Source organism: Arvicola amphibius, chromosome X (assembly GCF_903992535.2).
Source record: "Arvicola amphibius chromosome X, mArvAmp1.2, whole genome shotgun sequence".
In the NCBI taxonomy this organism is placed as follows: domain Eukaryota; kingdom Metazoa; phylum Chordata; class Mammalia; order Rodentia; family Cricetidae; genus Arvicola; species Arvicola amphibius.
The window spans coordinates 1,666,108-1,688,445 of NC_052065.1; the positions used below are offsets into that span (position 1 = coordinate 1,666,108).

A 22,338-nucleotide genomic window follows, 5' to 3' on the forward strand; every position below is an offset into this window, starting at 1 on the left:
TTACAATCTCCTTAGCTTGTTGCCATGTAATAGAAAACTCTTTTTTCAAGCCTTTGCTATTGACATGATGCTTTTCATGAAATTCGGAAGCCTGCAGCACACTACCAATCAATAGCTGATCAATATCTGCATTGCCACGTGCTAAAGGACCTGGCAGACCCGTATGGGATCGGATGTGTGTTATATACATAGGGCAAAGTCTGTTCCTGATCATTTCTTGTACCTGGATAAACAATGAGGTTAGCTCAGTATCATCAGGTATGAATTCGGCAGTTTCAATATGTAAGATAACTCTTTCTGCATATTGTGAGTCAGTAACAATGTTAAGAGGTTCCTTAAAATCCCTTAGCACCATAAGAATGGCAAATAACTCTGCCTTTTGGACAGAATCATAAGGACTTTGTTCCACCTTACTCAAGTCTTCTGATTTGTAGCCTGCCTTCCCTGATTTATTAGCATCAGTATAAAACGTGCGGGCTCCAGTTATCGGAGCATCACGGACAATTCGAGGAAGAATCCAAGAAGTTCTCTTTATAAAGTTAAGCCTTTTGCTTTTTGGATAGTTGTTATTAATTTCTCCTAAAAAATTAGCACAAGCTCTTTGCCATGGTTCATTATCTTCCCACAATTTTCGTATCTCATCAGCGGTGAAAGGCACTATGATTTCTGCTGGGTCTATGCCTGCTAGTTGGCGAAGTCTCAATTTACCTTTTATGATTAGTTCAGAAACCTTTTCCACATAGGTTTTTAATTTCTTACTTGGCTTATGAGGTAGAAAGAGCCACTCTAAAATAATATCATCTCTTTGCATTAGAATTCCTGTAGGAGAAATTTTTGAAGGCAATATAACGAGAATACTACTGAGTTCTGGATTCACCCTATCCACATGTGCTTCTTGCAATCTTTCTTCAATCATTGTCAGTTCTTTTTCTGCTTCAGCTGTTAATTCTCTGGGACTGTTTAGGTCTCTTTCTCCATCTAAGGTTTTGTTTAAGTGAACTATCATATCAGGTGTTATCCCAACAGCCGGTCGAAGGCTGGAAATGTCTCCCAACAACCTTTGAAAGTCATTAAGAGTATGCAGCTGATCTCTCCTAATTTGTGCCTTTTGTGTCTTAATTTTTTGCAAACCTATTCTATAACCTAGATAATCAACAGAATCTCCTCTCTGAATTTTCTCGGGAGCAATCTGTAATCCCCATTTAGGTAGAACTGTTTTTACCACTTCAAACAGTTTCTCTAAGGTATCCATGTCTGAGTCAGACAATAATATGTCGTCGACATAATGATAAACAACAGATTTGGGAAACATCTTGCGTATTATTTGTAATGGTTGATTCACAAAGTATTGGCACAGGGTAGGAGAGTTCAACATGCCCTGTGGGAGGACGGTCCACTGGTATCTCTTGGTAGGTTGAGAGTTATTATAAGTAGGCACAGTGAAGGCAAACTTTTCTCTATCCTTTTCTTGTAAAGGTATTGTGAAGAAACAGTCCTTTAAATCAATAACTATGAGAGGCCATCCTTTTGGTAATAGAGAAGGCAAAGGAAGTCCAGATTGCAGAGAGCCCATAGGTTGAATAATCCTGTTTATAGCTCTGAGATCCGTCACCATTCTCCATTTACCAGATTTTTTCTTAACCACAAATACAGGAGAATTCCAAGGGCTGGTAGATTCTTCTATATGTCGAGCATCCAATTGCTCTTGTACTAGCTGTTCTAAAGCTTGCAACTTTTCCTCAGATAAAGGCCATTGTTTTGTCCATATCGGTTTCTCAGTCAACCATTTTAGAGGTAGGGCCGTTGGTGGTTCTGGAGGGGCATCCATTGGTTTGTGTTCTTGTACAGCCCGAATGGCTGGTTTTCGCCATCTGTAATACCTTTTGATGTTTTCCTCAGAAATATATGCTCTAGAGGCAGCAGGAATGTTAATTTGAGTATTCCATTGCTGCAATAGGTCACGACCCCATAAATTTACTGCAATATTAGCTACATATGGCCTTAATTTTCCTATCTGTCCCTCAGGACCGATGCATTCGACCCATCTAGTGCTTTGCCTTACTCGAGATAGGGTCCCAATTCCCAAAAGTCGAACATTTACATCCTGTAGTGGCCAATACGGATACCAAGATTCTGGAGTAATGATACTAACATCCGCTCCTGTGTCCAGCAGGCCAGTAATGAAAATGCCATTTACACCCACTCTTAACTTTGGTCTTTGATCACTTATAGAAGTTTGCCAAAATACACGTAATTCATCTCTTGGGCTATTTTCGCTTCCAACAGCAGACATGGGGATTTCTAATTGTCCTGACAAGGCATGTTCTCCGTTGTAACGGGAAATGACTGGACCACCTTCGCCATGGGGGCCTGCGAGAGGCCCCCCATGGCGTTTCCCGCCTGCAACGGATTTCCTTGCCTATCTCTTGATGATTTGCATTCGCTGTCCCAATGTCTGCCTTTCCCACATCTCCTACATAACCCTGAAGGCTGAGGCCTTCTATTCCTGTTATTCAGTTTCAGGCGCGGTATCGTCTGGGAGGGAGGGGGGAGCGCGGGCTCCGGCGGGGCCGCGGGGCCAAAGCGAGTCGCGGTTTGACCCACGAGGTTTTTAAGTGGATTTAGCCCCACGTTGGGCGCCAGATGATGCGGCGAAGATTGGAAATAACCAAAAATAATCCTTTTATATTTATTCAAGTTTAATACAAAGGGAGATAAGGGAACTTACAGAACCAAGGGTCCAGCGGAGTGAGCGCGGGGCAAACGAACGGGGCGCCTTCCGGCTCCCCAATCCTATTTAAGGGGCATGGCTACCCCGCTGGAGCAGCCACGCCCCTGAACGCAGGGATTGGGCCAGCTGCCCCAACATTCTTTCTATGTTCTTTTTAATGTATACTTTTCCCCCCTACAGCTTATACACTGCAACAAAGTTTTTTCAAGCAATATAAGAATTACAGTGTGGCTACATTCTATTTTTCAAGTGAGTTACTATAATGACTACAAAACAAACAGTAAAAACCGGCATGTTTTCAAAATCCTTTATATGATTAAACATTTTACATATTACAGCTGAAAAACCAATTTTCCCAAGAATCTATGTGCATTCATACCCAAACAGTTTGTTATTGATTAACTCTGTGGACAAGCAAGATATTCCTCTCAGTTAGGTCTTTTACTGGCAGGCTACAGTTTGCAGTTACAAAGAAAGGGCGAATTACTTATCTTGGAAAGTAGTCTTCTAAGAAATCTTAAAGGAATCACAAAGCTAAACTTTTACATATAAAAAACAGTCAGCTCTACATTTAATCTGTAGGGTACCTACTCATTAATATCAGAAGATTGAGGGAAAAATGGGTATAAGGAACTGATCATTACCTTTGGTCATTCACCAATCCTATAAAGAAAGGTACATCAGCCAATGATAATTGGGCTGCTTTGTTCTTGTTCCCTGATCTCAATGAGTTTGGCATTCAGCTATGTGCCTTTCTAAAACTTTAGATTGTCTTCTTGGGTTTTCACTTCAAAAAATTTAATAAAAACATCTTAGTCTAACTTTGTTTTTTTTTAATCATTGTTTCAGCTATGATGCACCCCAAAACCTGTGAATATATCTCCCAACATTAAGGTTAAAAGAATTTAAACTAGCTGGGCTACAAGGAACGAATTGTTTTTCTTAACGTAAGCTGCAATCTATGAAGCTCCTTAGGTGGAACTCATCATAGTCTTTAAATGTGAAACATAGCCTTGTATTTATTTTTGTTCATCAAAACTCTGTATAAACTATCATTATTATTATCAAATTGGACAGTATGGCTTATAGAGGAGTCATCTTCTTAACAATCCACAGGTAAAAATGCCCAGTAGAACAGGATGGTTCCATGAGATAAACACATTATATATTATACATAGTTATATTACAGTCAGTGGAGATCTCCCCACATCCACTCATACCAGATAAATATTGCTGTAATAAGCATATAAAGGCAAAACAGAAGCAAAAGACATTCTGAGATCTGTAGTCCCATGGCCATCAACCATCAGAGAGTTTCTTCCTGGTGGGCTGATACCTTGAACTTCAATTGCCCCCTGCTGCTCCTCTGACAAGGCCACCAGCAAGAAAAGAAACAAGACCTTAGTTTAAATTCTGTGTTTTTCTATTGGGAGTGGATATTGGTTGTGCCCATGACAGGGGATACTCTCTTTTATGGAGCATGCTGCTATGGAACATGGTGACTTCTGTCATGTGGTTGGTAAGAATTATTTTCACATTTTTTCCATATTTGCTCCTAACAGCCTCCTATTTTATCAGATATGCCAATCTTACCATATCTGTCTCCCTCTGTATCTGTCTCTCTGTCTCTCTCTGTCTGTCTGTGTGTCTCCCTCTCTGCGTGTGTGTATGTGTGTGCATATGTTTATTTTCTATGTCTCTCACTCCCTTTCCATTTTTTTTAGTCAGAGTGTTATTTATCCCAGGCTGGCCTCAAATTCACTGTGCAGCTGAAGATGACCTTGCGTTCCTGATTCTCTTGCTTCTACTTCCTAAGCACTGGGATTGCAGGCATACATCATGGTGCCAGACTTTTTATTCAGTTTTGATAGGGACTGATTGTGTAGCTCAGAATAGCTTTAGACTTATTATCTTGAGTTCTGAGATTACAGAGGTATGCCACTATACTCAGCAGTTACAAATAACGCTTTTAATGTGGATTTTTTCATTTGCTTAACTATGTTGCTGCAGGCCCTTTAATGGCTTATTAGTGAATATATATCTGTTTAGGGACATGTGAAGGCTAGTCTTTCCTCCTCTGCCTGTACATAGTATTTAAAAATTGGAGTTTCTAGCTGTTCATTGACAGAATGCAGACACGTAATTAATTTTTATATGTTGACTTTGGTGCTACAACCTCATTAGCATCATTTGTTAGGCTGCAAACTTATTTATAGATTCATTAGGATTCCTCATACGTCCTCAGTAAACTGACATGCTTTTCATTTTTCTTTTGTTTATTGCATGAGTTGGCAGGGAATTATTGTATGATACTGAATAAGAGTGATAAGAATTGATAATTTTGCCTTACTTTTGATCATAAAAGAAAAAAATCATCTAGTTTTTTACTAAAGTGTCTGGCTTGGGGTTGAAAAAAAACATGTATGATTTAGCAGGCCAAATTCCTAACTAATTACCAAGGTTTGATCTGGTATGTTTCACAGGGAATCCATCATTGTCCTCTTCACCCAGAACTCACTGCACAGCCACTGCACTTCATTTTTTTCTGGAGGAAGTTGTAGTCAGGAACTCAGATACATGTGAGAGGCCATGAATTTTATATATATATATATATATATATATATATATATATATACATATATATGTATATGTATATATACATATATACATATATATTATGTATATATATACATAAAATATATGTGTATGTATTTTTCTAGTTAAAGCAGCTCTGGAAACTTCCATCAATAGGTGTGTGTGTGCGTGTGTGTGTGTGTGTGTGTGTGTGTGAACCTGAAGACATATTTCCCCACTGTGACTCAGAATTCTACACTTTCCCTTTCCTATCCTTCCACTTTCTACCCTTCTTGCCCAAGACTATAAAATTTTAAGAGCTTTTTGTCTGGGTCTTGTTCAATTGTGAGACAATTCATCACCCCAACTATCTGCCTGTTCTACTTAACCATACAGAAGTGGGGAAGCAGAAGGCTGAGACAGCATTTTCTTTAGTTTGAGCCTTTTGCTTATACTACTGCAATAAGGGGTTACAAGCTTTATTGTTAATTCTGTTTTGCCATTTTGCTTTAATTAGCTACTCTTGACACTTTGATGTTCAATGCTTCCTAGCTCATTTGAATTCTTGAGATTCACTCTTGATTATTTTCTTAGTTGTATGTTCCTCATTTGTTTTTGTCCTTTATGAGACTAAAGACATTTATTTATATTCCTAGATTTCTGAATTATTTTCTTCTAAGTTATGGCTAGATACTGAGTTTTGTCAAATATTTTTTCTGTATCTGTTGGGTGACCTTTAAACATTTATATATTTCTGGCTTTGCCATTGTTTTATGCTCTGCACTTAGTATCCAGGTTACTCTTTGTAATGTGGAACCCCTTATTTTAAATGTCCTTTAGACATTTAAAAAACCATCTCTGCATTGCTGGTAGGAATGCAAGCTGGTACAGCTTTTTTGAATGTCAGTGTGGCGATTTCTCAGAAAATTAGGAAACAACCTTCCTCAAGACTCAGTAATACCACTTGTGGGTATATATCTAAAGGATGCTCAATCGTGCAACAAGGACATATGCTCAACTATGTTCACAGCAGCATTGTTTGTCATAGCCAGAACCTGGAAACAACCTAAATGCCCCTTGATCAAAGAATGGATAAGGTAAATGTGGTACATTTACACAATGGAGTACTACACAGCAGAAAAAGATAACAACTTCTTGAATTTTGCAGGAAAATGGATGGAGCTAGATAACATTACTCTGAGTGAGGTAACCCAGACCCAGAAAGACAATTATCACATGTACTCACTCATGGTGGTTTTTAAACATAAAGCAAAGAAAACCAGCCCACAAACCACAATCACAGAGAACCTGAACAACAATGAGGACACTAAGAGAGACTTTCATATATCTAATCTACATGGGAAGAAGAAAAATACAAGATCTGAGTAAATTGGGAGCATGGTGACCTTGGGGGGGGTGAAGGCGAGGGGAGAGGCAGGGAGGGGAGCAGAGAAAAATGTATAAATCAATAAAAACCAATAAAAATAAAGACAGTGCACCCAAAAAGCATAGGCATCTGATAACCCTCCCCCAGCATAACCCAAAGAAGGGAAACACACAAGCGCTACTACTGAAAAATAAAAATCAATAAAAATATCATCTGACAGAAGGAGGTTGGTCCTTTTGTAGATAGCATTTCTCTGCCAGTAGCTTACACGGCATCTTTTGTCACGATGAAAACAAGCCAACAGAGATGAAATTCCAGGTCAGTTCTACCTTAATTTCATGTATCCCCAAACTAAAATGTTTTGTTTCTTCAGCAATAGGATTTCCTCATGCAGCTATGATTGGTAGCATAGAAAATGACAATGACCTGTGTTGTTTTGGGGGTGTCTGGATATTCTTGACTAATAATTTTTAGGGAGGTATCCTACCACAGCACTAAATTTTTTACTTAATAAAGCATGTTTTCTATTGATGCTTTAAAAATGACTTTCATAGACAAGCATACCAAACAATGGATTTGTTGTATCTTCATACATATGTCTCATACTTCATTCTCACTTGTTTCTCCCTCACACTTACCCCTTCAATGTTCTCTCACCACCAACTTTGGTGGATTCCCTTCCTTCCTCTAGGTAGACCCTTATTCTACTTTCTTATCACATGTATTTCATTATCCTTTCTATTTTCTATCTCTGTTAAGATCTTTTCCTCACTGCTCATAATCCCCAGTCTGGTTGTCTATAAACATGAATCTATAAATATGTTAATACACACATATAATTTTAAATTTAAATTCCACATTTAAGAGAAAAATGCAGAATTTTATCTTTCTGAATCTGACTTGTTTCACTTAACATAATATTTCCATTTGCATACATTTTCCTGATTTTAAGCACTTTCATTTATCATTTTTTATGTGTTTATCATGCTTGAATGAGTTTATATGTACCATGTGCATGCAGTTGCCTGTGGAGGCCAGAGAATTTTGGATCTCCTCGAAGTGGAATTATAGCTGGTTGTAGGTTGCCTGATGTGACTGCTGTGAACCAAACCCAGTTACCCTAGAAGAGTAGCACATACTTTTAACCACTCAGACAACTTTCCAGGATCAGGATTTTATTGGATTTTCTTCATGGCTGCATAAACTCCATTGTATGTATGTGCCATATTTTCTTTTTCCATCCATGTGTTGAAATCTAGGCTGGTTGCATTTCCTGTCTATTTTCAGTAGTAAAGTTACAATCATGAGTGTGCAAATATCAATGCAGGTGCTTTCTTTTGTTTGTCAATGATGATGCTTGTCTTCCTCACTGCAGTTATTACTGATTTTTTTGTATGCATACGCAATAACACTTTTGTTGGTAAGAAGAGGGCATGGCAATCCTGCATGTGCATCACTCTGTCATCTGTAGCATGAATTGATTGGTGGCATTCCTAACACCTCCCTGATAGAGAAGGACTCAGTTCTCAGAACTTCTTTCAGCTTTTAGACATTTTTTTCTTTGCTTTTTTCAGAGGCCTGCTCTGCATTCTTTTTTTTTTATTAAAGATTTCCATCTCCTTCCCTCCTCCTCCCCCTTCCCTCCTCTCCCTTCCACCCATACCCCCTCTCCACCCCTCTCCAAGACAAAGAGCCATCAGGGTTCCCTTCACTATGTTAAGTCCAAGGTCCTCCCAGCTCCCCCTAAGTCCAGGAAGGTGAGCAACCAAACTGACAAGGCTCACAGTGAGCCCGTCCATGCTGTAGAGTTCATGTTCATTGCCGTTGTCCTTGGTTTCTCAGTCCTCCTCTGCCGTCAGCCACATTCAGAGAGTCCGGTTTGGTCCCCTGTTCCATCAGTCCCATTCCGACTGGACTTGGTGGTCTCCCGTTAGATCTGTCCCACCGTCTCAATCGGTAAACGCACTCCTCAGGGTCCTGACTTCCTTGCTCATGATCTCCCTCCTTTTGCTCCTCATCAAAGTCGTGAGAATTTTAACTCCATCTTCTGACTGGCAGGCTCATGTTTCTTTTCTCATATTCAGTTTTCTAACATTATACTGTTTTATAGAAAAATATTCACATAACCAATTCTTGTGGTACTTATATATTCAATTTTGCATATCTTTTGAGGGTTGAAATCTTCTGCAAGGTTGTTCTTTGACTGTTTTCCACCTGTTTGTTTAGTGGTACCATCTATTGATTCTTTAGATCTCCTTTCAGAATGTATGACTATCTTGTTTCTTCCTGGATATTTGGGTTCTTTGTCTTGAGACAGGGTCTGAGTGTGTAGTCCTGGCTGTCCTGGAACTCACTCTGTAGACCAGGCTGGCCTCAAAGAAATCCATCCATGTCTGCCTCCCAAGTGCTGGATTAAAGGCATATACTGCTAAGGTTGGCTTAACTTTCATTTTAGGGACAGGAATATATTGTGCTCCTCCTTTGATAGAGAGGGGTAAGAACTATTTTCCATATACAAATGTTATATTCTCCCCAAAAGACATATTTTCTTCTCACTCATACTCCTTTTTCATACCAACGTGACTTCTTTTGTTCTTAGAGGAAGATTAGACATTTTACATTAAGGATAGAGTCTTTACTAAATTTAGACATGAAGAATTGAATAATCTTATTCCTAACAATTTTTTTTTATTTTTTGATATAATCATTGTAGTGTATATTAAACAATCTTAGTGGTAAATAAAATATGTGAATGATATTTCATGTATTTGTTATGTATTTAATATTTCCTTCTCTGAGTATTAAAAGGTTTTTGGAAACAAGGAAAAGAAACCCAACTTGAACTTGTTTTCAAAAATAGGAAGTAACTGAAAAAATGTTATGATGGGGGTCAGATAAGGTACAAGGGAAGAATATGACAGAGATAGACTTAAGGAATAGCTTTTACCCTAGGGTATTCTCTTTCCTATCTTACCTCTGTTTTTCTCCTGCATACCATCTTCAATGAAATATGCCAAACCTAACCACAGATTATTTCACAGTTGTATATTTCTTATAACTTTAGCTGCTAGAAAATGTATGCTTTTTAATTACTAATCAAAAATTTATAAGAGAATCATTAATTAGCCCAGCTTTTGTCGGGTATCCTTTTCTGATCCAGTTAAATATTGCCAGAAGGTGGGATCACATGTTAATACATGATTTCAGGGTTCTGGAGCTTCCAGTCTAAGAATAAGCACATAGAATGTTTTGTGCCTTTAGTGAGGGTTCTCAATGAGAATGGCAGGGAAAACATGTTGAAATAAACTGAACACCTCATGACCCAGGAATCAGAGGCCAGAGATGATAGTTTTGCTTCCAAAGATACGACTACCTACTACTCTTCCCAATAGTCCCACAGTAGAGACCAAAATTTTGAGACTTGGACCTTTGAGGACATTCAACAGCCAAACTATAGAATGGTGTACTGTGTGGCAGTTTAATTCATACTTAAAATATATAATAATTAAATCAGGATAATTGACATTGTATATTACCTAAACCATATATTTTCTATTGATAATAACTCCTTTAAAATAGCCTCATCTATCTATTTGTATACATATAATTTTAGCAAAGAAATTTCAGACAACTTCTTTTTGAAAGGTTAGAATTCTAAGCAGTGTTATTTTTGTCTTTGAATTCAAAACATCTTCAGAAACAAGAAAAAAAATAGCTCTGCTGAAATAAACTTTCATGCACACACCTTTTTTCTTCTTGACAAACATTTTCTAGCTGCTTCTTGGTAAGCCTCTTACAAAGTAATGCTCAAAATTTAAGCAAGGAAAAATATTCACAATCCTATTTCCTTATATCATCAAAACAATAGAAAGCCATACACAGTTTGATTATACATATATATGTATATATATATGTATGTGTGTATGTGTATGTGTATGTGTCTGTATATTATATATCTATACATATATTTCCTGCTTTCTTCTTTAGTATGGATCTCTTGTCAATATATACAGGATACCTTTTTGAAATCTGGTGTAGGAAGTCCTTCTGTATTTCTGTTGCTTTCATTATTTAAATAAAGAGACTGCCTTGATAGGGCAGCCCTTAGATGGGCATGGTAGACAGAACAGAATTCTTGGAGGAAGAAGGCAGTGTGGCAGATGCCATGGCTCTCCTCTCTGAGACAGATGCTGGATAGACTCATGTCGGTTAGCCACAGTCAAGTGGCAATACACATTAATGGAGATGGGTTAAACTAATATGTGAGAGTTAGCAAATAAGGGGCTGAAGATAATGGGCCAGGCAGTGTTTAATTAATACAATTTCTGTGTGGTTATTTCGGGGGTTAAACTAGCCAGGTGGCAGGACGTAGCCCGCCGCTCCTTTTACTACAGAAATTTTTTTTATTTATACTGTTAAAATACAATTTGGATATCATAGAGCAATGGACACCCACTTGAGAGGTTTTATTGATACTTATGGTATGGCTGTTTTGGCTAAAGTAGAGTTATTGATTGATAAGGACTAAGGCTTATTTTGGGAAGGAGGTTTTTTGGAATTCTCCCTGTATGACTTAGGACTCAGATATGCATAGGATAAACTAGGGTTATCTAGGAATTGAGAAAATGCCTCCATTATACTGCTCTGTAGGCCATTACTAATCATATTGATATAGACAGTCCTATCACACTGTGGATGGTTCTATCCCTGGCCAAATGGTTCTGAGTTGTGTAAGAAAGTAGGCTGAGGAAGCCATGTGGAGCAAGATAGCAAGCAGTGTTCTTCTAAGGTCTATGCTTCAGTTCCAGCTTCCAGGGTCATGACTTGACTTCCTGCCTGGCCTCTATTCATTACAACTGTAAGCTATAATATGAAATAAACCCTTTTCTCTCCAAGCTGGCTTTGACCATGATATTTATCAAACAATAGAAACCAAACTAGGAGTGTACTCAAGGTCCTTGGCACAGGAACAGTGTCCTGCTCCTGCACCAAGGCCATCCACCCAGAGGGGAGAGAGGCTGCCCTCCAGGCAGGTCTGAGGATTCCTGAAATGGAGTGTGGGCTCTTTCAGCTTGTGCTGTCAGGTTTGCTGTGTGATACTCAACGTCGGCCCTGCCCTCACGTCTGCCCTTTTGTCCGTGCGGTGTCCTTGGGCTACCAGGAATCCCTGATTCAGTGCTGTGGAGTTCCAACTGGATGGGAATAGTTCCTGCTCCTGCACTGAGGAGATCCACCCAGAGTCAGTCACAGCAAAGATTGGACCAAGACAAAAAGTCTCTCCTGACTCCATTTGAAGGAAGAGATGGGCAGGCGCCAATGCAAGAATTCCTCCAACAACCTGAAAGGCAACATTACATCACCAGAATCCAGGCATCCCGAAACAACAAGAGTGGAACACCCTACTCCAGAAGAAATAGAAGAACTTGACCTTAAACAGTACTTTATGAAAATAATAGAGGACCTTAAACAGGTGGTAAAAACTGCCATAAAGAAATGGAGATGACAAACAAAAAGGTAGACGAAATGAATTAATCTCTCAAAGATACCCAAGAAAAACAAGAAAAACAAGAAAAAGCAATCAAACAGGTAAGGGAAGCAGTTCAAGAACTGAAAAATGAAATGGAGGTAATGAAGAAAACACAATCCGTGGGAAGAGTGGATATGGAAATTTTTAGTAAACGAACAGAAACTACAGAGACAAGTATTACCAACAGAATACAAGAGAGATGGAAGAAAGAATCTCAGACTCTGAAGATACTATAGAGGAAATAAACTCACAGATTAAAGAACAAAACAAATCCAACAAATTCTTAACACAAAACATCCAGGAAATCTGGGACACCATGAAAAGACCAAACCTAAGAATAACTGGGGTAGAAGAAGGAGAAGAATTACAACTCAAAGGCCCAGAAAATATATTCAACAAAATTATAGAAGAAAACTTCCCCAACCTAAAGAAGGATATTCCTATGAAGGTACAAGAAGCCTACAGAACACCAAATAGACTGGATCAAAAGAAAGCATCCCCACACCATATAATAATCAAAACACAAAACATACAGAATAAAGAACAGATATTAAGAGCTGCAAAGGAAAAAGGTCAAGTAACATATAAAAGGAAACCTATCAGAATTGTACCTGACTTTTCAATGGAAACCATGAAAGCCAGAAGGTCATGGATAGATGTGCTACAGACACTAAGGGAACATGGATGCAAGCCTAGACTACTATACCCAGCAAAGCTTGCATTCACCATTGATGGAGAAAACAAGATATTGCAGGACAAAAACAGATTTAAACAATATGTAGCCACAAATCCAGCCTTGCAGAAAGTAATAGAAGGAAAATCACAAACCAAGGAGTCCAACAACGCCCACAATAACTCAGGCATCTAGCAACCCTTCACCAGCACAACTAGAAGAAGGGAAAATCACAAACTCTACTACAAAAAAATGACCGGAGTTAATAACCACTGGTCATAAATATCACTTAATATCAATGGATTCAACTCACCTATAAAAAGACACAGGCTAAGAGATGGGATATGAAAACAGGATCCAACATTCTTCTGTTTACAAGAAACACATTCTCAACCACAAAGACAGACATCTACTCAGAGTAAAGGGTTGGGAAAAAGTTTATCAAGCAAGTGGACCTAAGAAACAAGCAGGTGTGGCCATACTAATTTCTAACAGAGTTGACTTCAAACTAAAATCAATCAGAAGAGATGGAGAGGAACATTTTATACTCATAACAGGAAAAAATTCATCAGGATGAAGTCTCAGTCCTAAATGTCTATGCCCCTAATATAAAAGCACCCACTTATGTAAAAGAAACAGTACTAGAACTCAAGGCAGACATCAAACCACACACACTAATAGTAGGAGACTTCAACACTCCTCTCTCACCAATGGACAGGTCAATACAACAGAAACCTAACAGAGAAATAAGAGACTTAATGGAGGTAATGAATCAAATGGACTTAACAGACATCTATAGAACATTCCACCCAAATAGGAAAGAATAAACCTTCTTCTCTGCAGCTCATGGAACCTTCTCAAAAATTGACCACATACTCGGTAACAAAGCAAACTTCCACAGATACAAAAAAATATTAGTAACCACCTGTGTCTTAGTAACACAGTATACTCCTGTGTCTTATCGGATTACCATGGATTAGAGTTAGAATTCAACAACAATGCTACCCCCAGAAAGCCTACAAACTCGTGGAAACTGAACAGTCAACTACTGAACTACTCCTGGGTCAAGGAAGAAATAAAGAAAGAAATTAAAGTCTTCCTTGAATTTAATGAAAATAAAGACACAACATACTCAAACCTATGGGACACTATGAAAGCAGTGCTAAGAGGAAAGTTCATAGTACTAAGTGCCCACTTAAAGAAAATGGAGAAAGCTCACACTGGAGACTTAACAGCACACCTGAAAGCTCTAGAAAAGAAAGAAGCAGACTCACCTAGGAGGAGTAGAAGACTGGAAGTAATCAAACTGAGGGCTGAAATCAACAAAACAGAAATACAGAAAACAATCCAAAGAATCAATGAAACAAGAAGCTGGTTCTTGGAGAAAATCAACAAGATTGACAAACTCCTATCCAAACTAATCAAACGGCACAGAGAGAACACACAAATTAATAAGATCAGAAATGAAAAGGGGAAATTTCTAACAGAGGAAATTCAGAGAATCATTAGATCTTACTATAAAAGCCTGTATGCCACAACATTGGAAAATGGAAAAGAAATGGACACTTTTTTAGATAAGTACCATATACCAAAGTTAAACCAGGACCAGGTGAACAATCTATATTGACCTGTTAGCCACGAAGAATTAGAAACTGTTATCAACAACCTCCCCACCAAAAAAATAAAAAATAAAAAATAAAAAACCCAGGACCAGATGGTTTCAATGCAGAATTCTACCAGAATTCCAAGAAGACCTAATACCTATACTCCTTAATGTATTTCACAATATAGAAACAGAAGAGTCATTGTCAAATTCCTTTTATGAAGCTACAGTTACCCTGATACCAAAACCACACAAAGACTCAACCAAGAAAGAGAATTACAGGCCAATCTCATTCATGAATATTGACACAAAAATTCTCAATAAAATACTGGCAAACCGAATCCAAGAACACATTAAAAAATTATCCATTACGACCAAGTAGGCTTCATCTCAGAGATGCAGGGCTGGTTCAACATACGAAAATCTTTCAATGTAATCCATCATATAAATAAACTGAAAGAAAAAACCATATGATCATTTCATTATATGCTGAAAAGGCATTTGACAAAATTCAACACCCCTTTATGACAAAAGTCTTGAAGAGATTAGGGATACAAGGGTCATACCTAAATATAATAAAAGCTATTTACAGCAAGCCAACAGCTAACATCAAGTTAAACGGAGAGAAACTCAAAGCTATCCCACTAAATTCAGGAACATGACAAGGCTGTTCACTCTCTCCATATCTCTTTAATATAGTGCTTGAAGTTCTAGCGATAGCAATAAGACAACATAAGGAGATCAACAGGATTCGAATTGGAAAGGAAGAAGTTAAGCTTTCATTATTTGCAGATGATATGATAGTGTACATAAGCGGCCCCAAAAACTCTGCCAAAGAACTCCTACAGCTGATGAACACCTTTAGTGACGTGGCAGGATACAAGATCAACTCCAGAAAATCAGTTGCCCTCTTATACACAAAGGATAAGGAAACAGAGAGAGAAATCAGAGAAGCATCACCTTTCATGATAGCCACAAATAGCATAAAATATCTTGGGATAACTCTAACCAAGGAAGTGAAAGATCTATTTGACAAGAACTTTAAGTCTTTGAAGAAAGAAATTGAAGAGGATACCAGAAAATGGAAGAATCTCCCTTGCTCTTGGATTGGGAAGATCAACATAGTAAAAATGGCAATTCTACCAAAGGCAATCTATAGTTTCAATGCAATCCCCATCAAGGTCCCATCAAAATTCTTCACAGATCTTGAGAGAATAATAATCAACTTTATGTGGAAAAACAAAAAAAAACCCAGGATAGCCAAAACAATCTTATACAATAAAGGAACTTCTGTAGGCATTACCATCCCTGACTTCAAACTCTATCACAGAGCTACAGTATTGAAAATAGCTTGGTATTGGCATAAAAACAGAGAGGTCAACCAATGTAATCGAATAGAAGACCCAGATTTTAACCCACAAACCTATGAATACCTGATTTTTGATAAAGGAGCTAAAAGTACACAGTGGAAGAAAGAAATCATCTTCACCAAATGGTGCTGGCATAACTGGATGTCAACCTGTAGAAGAATGAAAATAGATCCATATCTATCACCATGCACAAATCTCAAGTCCAAATGGATTAAAGACCTCAATATCAATCTGAACACACTGAACCTGATAGAAAGAAAGTGGGAAGTACTCTACAATACATGGGCACAGGAGACCACTTCCTATGAATAACCCCAGCATTAAGGCCAACATTGAATAAATGGGACCTCCTGAAACTGAGAAGCTTCTGTAAAGCAAAGGACACTGTCAGTAAGACAAAAAGGCAACCTACTGACTGGGAGATCTTTACCAACCCAGCAACAGACATAGGTCTGAACGCCAAAACATATTAAGAACTCAAGAGACTAGACTTTAAAATGCTAAATAACCCAATTAAAAAATGGGGTACTGAACTGAACAGAGAATTCTCAACAGAAGAAGTTCAAATATCCAAAAGACACTTAAGGTCATGCTCAACCTCTTTAGTAATCGGGGAAATGCAAATCAAAACAACTTTGAGATACCATCTTTCACCTGTCAGATTAGCTAAAATCAAAAACACCAATGATAGCCTTTTCTGGAGAGGTTGTGGAGTAAGGGGTACACTCATCCATTGCTAGTGGGAATGTGATGGAGGAGTGTCTATGTGTTACTTTCATTATTAATAAAGAAAACTGCCTTGGCCCTTTAAGAGACAGAAAATTAGGTAGGCAGAGTAGACAGAACAGAATTGTGGGAAAAGGGGTAGCAGGCAGTGGGGAGACGATTCAGGCAGTCGCCATAGTGAGTCTCCATGCTTCTCCTCTCTGAGATGGACGCAGGTTAAGATCTCTCCTGGTAAGCCACACCTCGTGGTGCTACACGGATTACTAAATATGGGTTAAAGGAAGATGTGAGAATTAGCAAATAAGAGGCTGAAACTATGGGCCAGGCAGTGTTTTAAAAGAATACAGTTTCCGTGTAATTATTTTGGGTAAAGCTAGCCGGGTGGCGGGACACAGCCCGCCCGCTGCTTCCTTCTACAGGAATGCAAATTTCTGCAACCACTTTGGAAAGCAGTGTGGTGGTTTCTCAGGGAATTCGGGATCAACCTGCCCCAGGACCCAGCAATACCACTCTTGGGAATATACCCAAGAGATGCCCTACCATATTACAAAAGCATTTTTTCAACTATGTTCATAGCAGCATTATTCATAATAGCCAGAACCTGGAAACAACTTAGATGCCCTTCAATCGAAGAGTGGGTGAAGAAAGTGTGGAACATATATATATATATATATATATATATATATATATATATATATATATATATATATATATATATTATAGTACTACTCAGAGATAAAAAACAATGACATCTTGAATTTTGCATGCAAATGGATGGAAATAGAAAACACTATTCTGAGTGAGACAACCCAGACCCAAAAAGATGAACATGGGATGTACTCACTCATGATTGGTTTCTAGCCGTAAATAAAGGAAATTGAGCCTATTATTTGTGATCCTAGAGAAGCTAAATAAGAAGGTGAACCCAAAGAAAAACATATAGTTATCCTCCTCGATATTGGAAGGAGACAAGATTTCCAGGCAAAAATTGGGACCTTGGAGGTTGGGTGGGATGGGGCTAAGGGGAGATGGGGAGAGAAAAATGTGAAAGGGAGGATGGGGAGAGCTTGGGGGAATGGGATGATTGGGATGGAGGAAGGGTGAATACGGGAGTAGGGAAGTATATATCTTAATTAAGGGAGCCATTTTAGGGTTGGCAAGAGTCTTGACTCTAGAGGGATTCCCAGGTGTTCAGGGAGATGTCCCCAGCTAAGTCCTTGGGCAGCTGAGGAGAGGGAGACTGAAATGGCCTGATCCTGTAGCCATACTGATGAATATCTTGCATATCACCATAGAACCTTCATCTGGCGATAGATGGAGATAGAATCAGAGCCCCACATTGGAGCACTGGACTGAGCTCCCAAGGTCCAAAGGAGGAGCAGAAGGAGGGAGAACACGAGCAAGGAAGTCAGGACTGTGAGGAGTGCACCCACCCACCGAGATGGTGGGGCTGATCTAATGGGAGCTCACCAAGGCCAGCTGGACTGGGACTGAAAATGCATGGGATAAAAGCAGACTCCCAGAACATGGAGGACAATGAGGGCTGCTGAGAAGCCAAGGACAATGGCACTGGGTTTTGATGCTACTGCATGTACTGGCTTTGGAGGTGCCTAGCCTGTGTGGATGCTCACCTTCCTAGACCTGGTTGGAGCGGGGAGGACCGTGGACTTTCTGCAGGGCAGGGAACCCTTACTGTTCTTCGTGCTGGAGAGGGAGGGGGAGTGGAGTGGGGGCAGAGGGAGGGAAATGGGAGGCGGAAATTTTTAATTAAAAAAAATAAAATAAAAAAGAAACCAAACTAGGGCAATAGAATATACACACAGCTTTTTTTTTCTGATAATTCAAGTTGATTTGCCTGTGGCTGGCATTGTACATAAGCTAGTTTGATGGGATTATATGTAATTTTATAAAAGAGTAAAAATGCATACCAACTTTTATAACAACTCTTATAACATATAGAAACCTTAGTTATGAGCATGCTTTCTAATAGGTTTGTTGCTGAGGATAATTTCTTCAAAACTAAATGTGCAAGTTATGGAAAAGCCATGAAGTGATGTCACCACTGTTTCCTTTGGTAGTTTTCCAGTAACGTCAAGTATCATGACCAAATACCTCATAGCTTCTTTTGAAGCACTACTAGATGAAGCTGGAGAAATTATACTGATTTCAAAGAGTTTGCCTGGGTTATCCAACGTGGTTTGAAGTTCATAGACAAGCAGTGCAAATGCACAAGTTTTACCATCAAGGGAAATTTGGACTTATAAACTGAATTAGGAAGTACCTATCTTAATATTTTTCTGAAAGACTTTATATTTCTCGGATTCCTTCTGTATCCTTTGATATGACTCATATCAAAGAAAGCCTTCCCTTCAGTTCTCTAGTTTGTCTGATACTGGAGATGGAACTCGGGGCTTTATGTTTGCTAGGCAAGCACTAGCACAGAGTCATACCCCTAGCCTTCTGTTCTCTTTGTAGTAAAGTTTAGAATTTACTCAAAAAGATATAAATCTGTTTGTGCTAGTATTAGCAATATGAGCTTCAATCACCAGAAAAGAGGGAACCTCAGTTGTAGAATTGCTAAGTTCAGTGGGAATAAATACCAGTGGAGCATCTTTTTATTATTAATAATTTATGGGGAGGACCAAATCCACTGCAGGTGGTGTTGCCCCTGAGCAAGTAATCCTAGGTTATATGCATTATATTAGAAAGCAACCTGACTGAGCCAATAAGCAGCATTCCTCCATGATGTCTTTTTGTGTTCTTGCCTCCAGGTTCTGGCTTTGAGTTCCTGCCCTGACTCTCCTTGATGAAGAACTGTATCCTGTAAGTTGAAGTAATACATTTCCTCACCAAGGTGAATTGGTTAGTGTTTGATCATTGTAGAAGAAAGTTAACTAAAACATTATTCAGATGTTAAATTTCTGTTAGGTTTCATAAGTTGTAAATTGTATTTTTAAGTGTTGTGTCTCATTTCCCATGGTTCATTTCATCAACAGACATGTAATGTATTAACAGTTATTCAAATATTCCATTATTATTCCTTTAATATCTGTAGTGCTGGCATCACTTTTATTCCTAAAATTATGTTTTTATATGTGCATGTATCATGTTAATGGAGTGTTCAGAGAGACCAGAAAAAGTAGTTGAACCTCCTGAAACAGAAGTTATGGAGGGTTGTGAGCCACCATATGGGTTTCAGGAACTGAACCCTGTGTTCTTTGCAAAACAACAAATGCTCTTATTCACAGAGCCATCTCTTAGCCTCTTACCTTTTATTATTCTGTTTTCTATTATTACATTGATTTCTCTTTTATTTTTGTTTTTTGTCACCATCTGCAGTTTTTTAGGTTTTAATTCTCTATGAAGGTATGAGCATCATAAAATTGTAGATTTCCTTCTAAAAACTGCTTTAGATATACACTTTTTAATTACAGTTTTATTTTTAACATATATTTCAAAATATTTTCTAATTACTTTGAACGTTTATTCTTTAATAAAGGGTATATTTAGAAGTTATGTTTTAATTTTGAAATATGTACAGTTTTCTGGTATATATTAGTGATGTCCAAATAAATTCTCTTGCATTCAGACAACAATTTTTTCTGTTTTCTAGGTTTTTAAGATATACTATGACTTGCACATGGTGCAGGATATCTTGAGAAATGTTACGTGTGTGATTAACAAGAATGTATTTTTTCTGCATTTGTTGGGTGCAAAATTCTATAAATGTTAATTAGGTCATTTATTATGATGTATGTGTATTTGAATGTGCTGATAAATTCAATTTGGTGTTTCAATGGACATTTTTGTAAATATATTATCAGGTAATTTATTTTGAATTTTTTCTTCCAGTATCTTTATTTCTTTTGGCTTAGAGAGTAATGCTGCATTTGTAAAATATTTGGGGAGTGTTCCTTCTCCTTTAGTTTCTTTGAAAGCATTTTTTGGCTCATCTATATTACCTGATTATTATATAAATACATCAAGACTAACAGCTGACCTGACCTGATAGGTTCTTTTTGCCTTGCTTTGCCTAAAGTGTCTTTTGTTTTCATTATTGCTATTTATTTCATAAACATAAAATATTTCGAAGAAGATTTAGAAAATCCAACTATATATATATATATACATATATATGTATGTATATATATTTGAAGAAATTAAGAATGTCACTTTTCAAGTTTTCAAGTTTCATAGACCAAAAATACATTAACAGGAAGAAAAAAATAGGAAAGTACATTGACACATCTCCTTTTTGAATATTCTGAGCAATGAGAGGTAGTTCTTGCAACCAGCAGCAGAGTGGAAGTTCACACCTAAGTATTGTAAGAATATTTCAATGTTTGCTTGAACTTTGAATAAGAAACCACAGATTGGGCTTTTGAAAACTTCTCAAGACTAGGAAGTCAAAGAAACTTCTCAAGACTAGGAAGTCAAAGAAAGGTCGATTTTAGACAGACTTTATCTATAGTGCCTACTCTATTTGGGAATGCCATTTCAAAGCTGAAAGGCCTTAATTATGGACATTCTGTGTACATCCTTGAGTAGGACATTTCAGCTAAAAGTCTTGATATTATATTGTTGAGGCATAATGGGTGTAGCTTCTCTGAGATTTCTTTTTTAAGGCTTGTTTTATTTTAATGACTGATCCACCTGAGGCCACACACAGCCCTTTATGTCCAGACATGAGTGAAGCTTTATTTCTTGGTCTCTTCCTCCTTGGACAGTCTTGATGACCTCCTCCTTCTTGTCCTGCAGGGTCTCCTCCTGGACTTTTGTGTTTCCTTGGTTTTAGACCTATGTGGCTCAGCCTTGTCAGCGAGGAGCTTCTTGCAGGCCTTGTCTGCCTTTAACTTGCAGATATGCTCCATGAGAATCCACTTGTTTTTGAAGACATTCCTTTAAATCTTCAGATACAGTCTGTGATACACATGGTAGTCAGTCTTTTTGGATTCAGGTATTTCCAGAGAAGTCTGTGCAGGATCTGCATCCTTCTCATCCAGGTCACCTTCTTGGGTATTTGAGCTTTGACAGTACCAATCTTCATCCCTATGTCCATAAGCCTGCCCTTCTTCTGCTGAGCTAAAGTGTTTTTTTTTTCTTGCATTGAGCCCGGATCAGCTCATCTTTGATCAGCTTCCAGATCTGCGGCCGGGTACTGGCATTGGCAATTTCATTGGTCTCATTGGGGTCCAACCAGACCTCCTTTTTACCAGAGGACGCTAGAGGCAAGCCTCTTCCATAGCCTGAGCATACTCATGACTGCAGACACAGCAGCAAAAGGGGCTTCCCTCATATTTCTAGGAGACACAATCTTACAGTAGAATTCCTGGTCCTCTGGCTCTTACAGTCTTTCTGCCCTTTCTTCTGCAATGTTTCTGAGCCTTCTTTGAAGATGCTATCTTGTAGATTTATCTGTTGGACTGAGCATACTTTTCATTTTGACCCATGGCAGCTTTCTGTAATGGTCTCTATCTGTTGTAAAACTTAGCTTCTTTGATGAGGACTGAAAGCTCCACTTACCTGTTGACAGAAGAATAGAATGCAGTTAGGAATTATGCTTATCTAGTAAAGTGTCAGGAGATTTTTTTCCCACTTCTGTTACCTCAATTCATGCTCTCTTCTTTAATAATTTGTTGCATTATATACATATACATATACATTACATTACACATGCATGCACACATATATACATACATGCAAACTACACACACACACACACACACACACACACACACACACACACA

At 38.2% G+C, this 22,338-nt stretch overlaps 1 pseudogene; it reads right to left on the reverse strand.

Moving 5' to 3' along the window:
* Window positions 1–21,288: 21,288 nt before the first annotated feature.
* LOC119805149 lies at window positions 21,289–21,851 on the reverse strand (annotated as a pseudogene).
* Between the last annotated feature and the right edge of the window lie 487 nt (window positions 21,852–22,338).